This window comes from Octopus sinensis, linkage group LG4 (genome assembly GCF_006345805.1).
Source record: "Octopus sinensis linkage group LG4, ASM634580v1, whole genome shotgun sequence".
Taxonomy (NCBI): Eukaryota; Metazoa; Mollusca; class Cephalopoda; order Octopoda; family Octopodidae; genus Octopus; species Octopus sinensis.
Genome location: NC_043000.1, coordinates 89,399,947 through 89,407,446, shown reverse-complemented (window position 1 = coordinate 89,407,446; position 7,500 = coordinate 89,399,947).

Genomic DNA, 7,500 nt, shown 5'->3' with positions numbered 1-7,500 from the left:
GATGAGTATTCAGTTGTTCGATCAACTGAATTACCTGTTAATTGCATTAATTTATATGTAGAGGAGTATTCCACAGCCGTACATTTGATCTTAAAGTAATTATCAGGAAGAATCTGTGTAACTTCGATCCATGTGACCTCACAATCAAAACGATAAGGGTGCATTCAAAATACCAATTTTCCTAAGAAATAATTCAAATGTTCAAGAAAATGTGTCTCACCTGGTTTGTAATGATAGTCACACTAAATGAAGCTGAGCGTGGGCATATCTACAGACAAATTCCACAAATATGAGGCATGTATGATGTCAAGGCCCACAGAAATGTGTTTTTATTAACAGCTAATTGTATTAAGGATATTTCTGTCATCATCGTGACATTAAAAATTTATTAGATTGACAATTACGGGTAAATTTCATCTTACGATATTCCAAACAATTTCCTTAAACCTTCTTTCACTCATAAGGTTTAGATTAAGTCAAAAGTATAGCAAAAACTCTAGCCGAAGTTGTAACGCACTGTCATTTAACTTAACTTGGAAACATGAAACTACGAAGCGAACTTCTTAACTATTCGGCCATGCAGCGTTTATATTTGATGCATACAACCTTTTCAGTAGGACATATATTGCTAATAAAGTTTATATGCAGTGATTTATTTCTAAAATATATGACCAAGAAGCGGTGCCAGTTGATTCTCTCATAAAATCGATAATTTACCAGAGCTTATCTCAGAAATAAAAGAGCTTAGAATGTCTTTCTTTCAATTATGCCCACAAGTTATGGAGCAAGATTGTATTCATAGTTTTCAGGATGTAAATAGATGTAAAAGTCGTTGGGCAGATTGATTTCTCAACTGGCAGTTCGTTCAGCTTCACAGAATAGAGTTTTGATAAATTAGTTAGAGTCCATGATCCAGCTTTGACTTTTGATTTATAACTTTATTTCCCGGTTATAAAACTTGATTTAGTGCCCTTGGAATGTTAAAAATACTCTATCTTTTCTGGCGGCTATTTCCTCCCTTCAAAGCATTCAAACTACCTTGGAACTGATTATTGTCTTAAACAAAGAAAATATATCGTTCTACATAGTTTACCTGATTTTAAAATGAATCCTTAACACGCACAAAAAAAAGCTTCAGGATACGTAATCAGCTCGTTTTAAGAAGCAAGTGTTTCATATATTTTATTACTGACCTCTTACAAATGTCTTGTAACGCATTATATGGAGTCACACAACATAAGTTCAAAAACCTTTATCCAGTAAAAGAGGGAAAAATAAATATAAACATACTGGGAATCAATTTTCAGGAATAAATTGTACCAGATGCATTTCAAGGAATATCTTACAATCAGTTTAGTAAAACTAATTTTATGGATAAAACCATTACAGATTTTATATGAAATAAACCTTTAATAAGCCTACCATATCATATAAAATATGACGTGAAGGTATATTCAAGAAACTGTTAAGTATGTCTATATGTAAAAGGTTTATACCGCGGATAAACTCCTCCAGGTCGTTGAGCAGTCGAAAGTCATCAGCTCCAAATCATCTCTGTTGAAGAGACACCACCAAGATGGAGAATCAACTACCCAAGATCACGCTATATAGTGGAATCTCCCTTGGTCCTTGATAAAGGACCACCAAAGAAGAGGTACAAAGGCTCCCTAGAGAAATCCTTCGGCGTCTGATACATTGATCGCCGTCAGTGGTTGGTTCTTCCCGCTGTCTGTGAAGCCTTTGGGTAGTGTCCCCCTTTGAAATCACTAGTAATATTCTTCTTGCAAACAAGACGAAAAAGAAGTAAAAAAATGACAACACGACAAGCGCTGACTAGTTCACCTTCTCATGCACTCTCCACAGCTGTACATGCCTATTTTGAATTGGACTCGTGGGGCATCAGCAAGCCTGTAACAGACAATCTTCGCTCACGAAGCTAAGCCAAGTGAAAGATACTGCAAATACTAATGAATCATTTTCAGAGAAGACTACTCTATATTTTCTCTTTCATCGCTGTATATCTCGAGGTTCAGTTCATCCGAATGTTTTGTCATTGCATAATTATTCGATCACACAACAAATTTTTAGTTCTATCCTACCCACAACCCTTTACAAATAGCTTGTCGATAAGGGACAAAAGAAAGTAATGCATTCAAATAGACTTTAAGTATTTCATGACAAAAGTTGGTTAAATTTGCCGAAAAAAGAGAAATTATTTTGAGTAATTTATTATTAACTTACATCGAATTTCCGTATACAGCATGACAAATTATAAATGCCTCTTATAGCAACTTTAGTTTGCATTACACGAAAAGAGTAGGTTTAAACGCAATAATAAAGGAAAATCTTTTGGCATTTACGATGCAAGACTACACATATCAACTATAAACAGTTCTACTTGACTTCATATCGGAAAAATTGCTTATTATATTGCTCTGGCATATTTAACATAATTTCGCTTTCATGAGGCGATATCTTCTATTTTCAAGGCAAGCTGAAATAAATAATCATACGTATATTTCTTGAGAGAATTAACAATGATACTCATGCAACACATTCCGAATTCAATCTTACTGTGTTCCATACACATTCACTTGCGCGCACACATACGCACACACAAACATGTATGTATGTATGTATGTATGTATGTATGTATGTATGTATGTATGTATGTATGTATGTATGTATGTATGTATGTATGTATGTATGTACGTATGTATACAGTTGCGGCCAAAATGTTCAGAACGGCATTGTTTTCGCCAGAAGAGTAGATATAAGTTTTTATCAAAGTTGTTTTATATTCTATAATTTTCACAGACAATAAATACAATATTAATTGTTATTGTCTGAGATTTCGGTGTAATTTGAGAGGATAATACAAAAGTTATGGATGATTTAGTGATTTACTGCAAAACCTATGGCGGCCAAAATTATCAGAACGGTTGCTTTTACTCCGTGTTTTAGTATATTTAACCGGCGAACTCTAATGTTTTGAATTTGTTTACGTGATGGTTCGTTTACTAAACATTAGTAAGAATATCTGCAGTGTACTTTGTTAATATAATACCACTTACTCCGTTACCAATTCGTCAGCAGATTATTAAGCTTCGAAAGAAGGATAATTTAAGTATTGGGTCTATTGCTAATATTGTTAACAAGTCAAAAAGTGTTGCTCACGGTATTCTGAAGGTCTTCGATGATTGTGGTTCGTGTGAAACAAGAAAGTCTACAGGTAGACCAAGAAAAACGACCAAGAGAGAAGATTGTGCTATGGTAAAGTTGGTTAAAAAGGACAGATTTAAAACTGCTGCTGCTGTTTCTTGGGAAATGAGCATTGTACTGAAGAAAACGTTATCTCGAAAAACTGTGTCTCATCGTTTAGTTGAACATAACCTACAAGCAAGATAACCTGTAGTGAAGCCACTGATCAGCTCCAAAAATAAAAAAAAACTGTCGTCTTACCTTTGCAACCGAACATGTGTTGTGGTCTCAAGAAAAATGGCAAACGGTGCATTTCAGTGATGAATCTAAGTTTATGTTATTTGGCTCAGATGGGAAAAGGTACGTTCGTTGAAACGTAGGTGAAAAATTGTCGCCTGAATGCCTTAAGACTAGTGTTAAATTCGGTGGAGGAAGTGTCATGGTTTGGGGGATGATATCTGGAGATGGTGTGGGCTCTTTGGTGCGATTACACGGAAAGGTAAATACAGGAGTTTATAAACAACTTATAAAAGATCATGTCTTGCCTGTGCTGAGAAATTCAACTAAGCGACCACCCATATTCATGCAGGACAATGCCCCATGTCACAAGGCTAAGGTGGTCATGAACTTACTCAAGGCTGAAAAGGTTATTATTATGGATTGGCCTGCTCAAAGCCCAGATCTCAATCCTATTGAAAATGTGTAGAATATTCTAGGAGAACGGTCGAAAGCCAGAAATCCTAAAACAACCGAGCAATTATGGAATGCCTTTCAGGAAGAATGGAATAAGATCACCTAGCAAGAAATTGAAAATTTAACTTCCCCATGCAGTCAAAGATGTCAGAGTGTGATTGAAGCTAAAGGGCTTCACACTAAATATTAAATAATTCCAGTATTCTCTGTCATTTTTGATTATTTTGTTATTTTTTCAACCGTTCTGATCATTTTGGCCGCAATGGGTTTTGCAGTAGATCACTAAATCATTCATAATTTTTGTATTATCCTCTCAAATTACACCAAAATCTCAGACAATAACAATTAATATCGTATTTATTGTCTGTGAAAATTATAGAACACAAAACAACATTGATAAAAACTTATATCTACTTTTCTGGCGAAAACAATGCCGTTCTGAACATTTTGGCCGCAACTGTATATATATATATATATATATATATATGTGTGTGTGTGTGTGTGTGTGTGTGTGTATGTATATACATATATATGTGTGCGTCTGTGTGAGTGTTCTACATATATATGTGTGTGCCCATAAGTTTATATATAAAGTTATTTAAACTTTCTATTCCCCTTTTCAAATATATATATATATGCAGGGTGTGTAAGGTATTGAGGGACATTCCTTTTCTGGGTCATTGCTGCATTTTCGTTTTGCTAACTCTGTATAATCTTTATTTCAGAAAATAATAATGGCTGACTCTCAGCTTACTCAAGAAAAGAAAAAAGCATGCTGTTATTGTGGTTATAAAGGCTGAGCATAACGATTTAGAAATATCTCGATTTCTAAAAGTTGCCAGCTCTTTCGTCTATAAAGTTTGTAAGGAGCTACAGACTGAAGATGGAAACGTATCACCAGTATCAAAGCGTAAAGAGCATTCTAAATGATCTGAAATCATCAGAACACCTGAATTTATCCCGCAAGTTCAACAGACCATTGATGATAATCCTAGAAAGTCCATGAGGTCAATTGCAAAAGATCTCCATGTGTCACAAGGAACAGTCAGACATATTTTCCACAAAGACATCAGATATAAGTCTTATATGACGAGGAATGGTCGTCATATCTAAAAGGCCCTTAAACAAACTGAACAATCCAAACGAGAAACATTTCGACCAAGATAAAAAAGTTAACAGAAGAAATGACAGATGGTTGTGTGCAAACCCTTCTGAAGTTCCAAGTGTAATGTATACAAAATTTCCTGCACCTGCCATAGTTTTAGGGGTTGTCAGCAATGAAGTGCATGTGATGCCTCCTTACTTCTTTCCACAAGGCATTAGAGTTAACTCTGACCCCTACATTGGGGTCCTGGAAATAATTGTTAAGCCCTGGATAGACAGTGTATGCAATGTGTTTCAGGAAGACACGGCCTTATCACATATGGTTCTAGTAATACAGGAACGGATGGCTGAAAATTTTCATGATCACATAACCCCTAACATTTGGCCTCCTAATTCCACAGATCTCAATACATTGGACAATTACATGCGGAGCTTTGTTGAGAGAGAGGTCAATGAATATGCCCATAACACCAAAGATTCTTTGAAAGCTGCCATAGTCAGAGTAATGTCCAAAACGAACCAGGAGGACCTCTTGATTCGAGCATGTAGATGATTTAAGCCTGATATATAAGCAGTTGTTGAAGTTGAAGGTGGCTTTATTGAATAACATTATAGAAAAGAAGGTTTATATTTATCCTCATAGCATTGTTTGATCAATATAGTTATCATCTGTTATTATATATATGTTTTTTTTTATAAACATAAATCTATCCTCAAATATCTTACGTACCCTGTATATATCAGTGAAGGTTTTACAAATTGATCAGCAAAAAAAAGGCGGTGTTTGGATTTTCTTTATTTATGTTTATTGCCGTCACAAAGGCTGTGAAAATGTTATTAGTCCCATGGAAACCTGTAACCAACAATTACAATAACGAAAGGGAATTGAAATCATATCGAAGGCGTAGCGCAAATATTGTTGATGTCGATTTCATTCCGCCTTACACTTTAAATTATCATCGATAAATAAATGAACTACTTACACCGTTGATGATGTTGACCAATAATAAGAACTAATGAGGGTTGGACAATGAACAATTAAAACAAGCGGGTTCAGTTTTAAAAAGAATGACGTAACTGTTACGTCATTGTAATGAAATTGTGGTAACGTTGCATATTAGCTGATCAACTCTACTTAAGGACAGCCAACTATTGTCTATTACAGCGTGAATTTTGACTAATAATATGGGACACGGCACTCGTAATTCTCTATTTTGTAGGGATGAGCTCTACCTATTCAATTGACTTTAGTAGTAATGCTGGTTATTGCTTAACCTTTTGTCAGTACAAAGCATTTTCATGCTTGTTTTCGAACTTTAATTTAACCCTTGTTTCATACGTTGTGAATAATACAAAGCTGTTTTATAATAAGTCTCAAGTTACTTCTGTTGTTGAAAAAAATTGGGCGTGTGTACCATACATGATGCATAGACATCAGGGCAATATGTTCTGTGCATCACGTGATACACAGGATAAGTAAAGGGAGAAGAGCCCTAGAAAGGGAAAAAGGCTTGGTCGAGTTTTGCCTTCGATGAGTAGTTTTGAACCTTAGTTCATTCCACCATTTTATTTTGTTGTTAATGACCTCACCACACGAAGAAAAGCAGTGCCTAATACTTTTACAGGTTCTTTGAGATTTGTGGAAGAAAGTGAGTAAATTTTCTTTTGGCTACAAATCTAACTCCAATATCTGCAATCAAGCATACTTCGCTTAGGGCCAAGTGCTTTTGCGAAACGTGGTTACTGATCAACTCTACCACCCAACTTCCAGAATATTCTTTTCCACTAAAAGTTTGCTCAAAGTTTTCTATCTACCAAACTTTACTCACAACACTTCCTTGAACTGGAAGCTATGGCGAATCTATGGCAGAGGACACCTGCTGAATATTGTGCGAAATGTCTCTACTGAGCGAGGGATTGCAAGTATTGCCTATTTGAGATTGAAACAAATTCTATATATGTGTGACTAAATGTTAAACTACGATGAATAAAAAAAAATATGATAGAGCAATGCACGTTAATCTATAATTGATAAAGAAACATTAACTATGACCGACGAATACACGTAAAACTATGACTGATGAATAAACGTTAAACAAAGACTGTCAATGTCGACCGAAAAAATTCTATTGTGTTTGATTTTTGTAAATAGACCTCCAACGGTCTCAATGTGTTTCAGCTGTTTGATCAGCAGATTTACTGGCTCATTGAATTAGCTTCAAAGTAGCTGAGTAGGCCGTAATCTGAATCAGTATAAGATATGTAATAAGGTTAGATCTGTGAATTACGGGTACAGTCCAACTGACAAGCTTGTAAACAGTTTCCGTCTCCCGAAATTTACTTATAAAGCTCGAGCCTACTCGACGTTACCGTATATAGCATTTGTTCAAAATATCACGTATTGGGATTAAGTCCGAAACTTTGTAAATCAGAAGCGAACGTCTTTACGGTTCTGTCAGCTAGGTCCATAAATTTTTCTACATTGGTAAACACCAACACTTT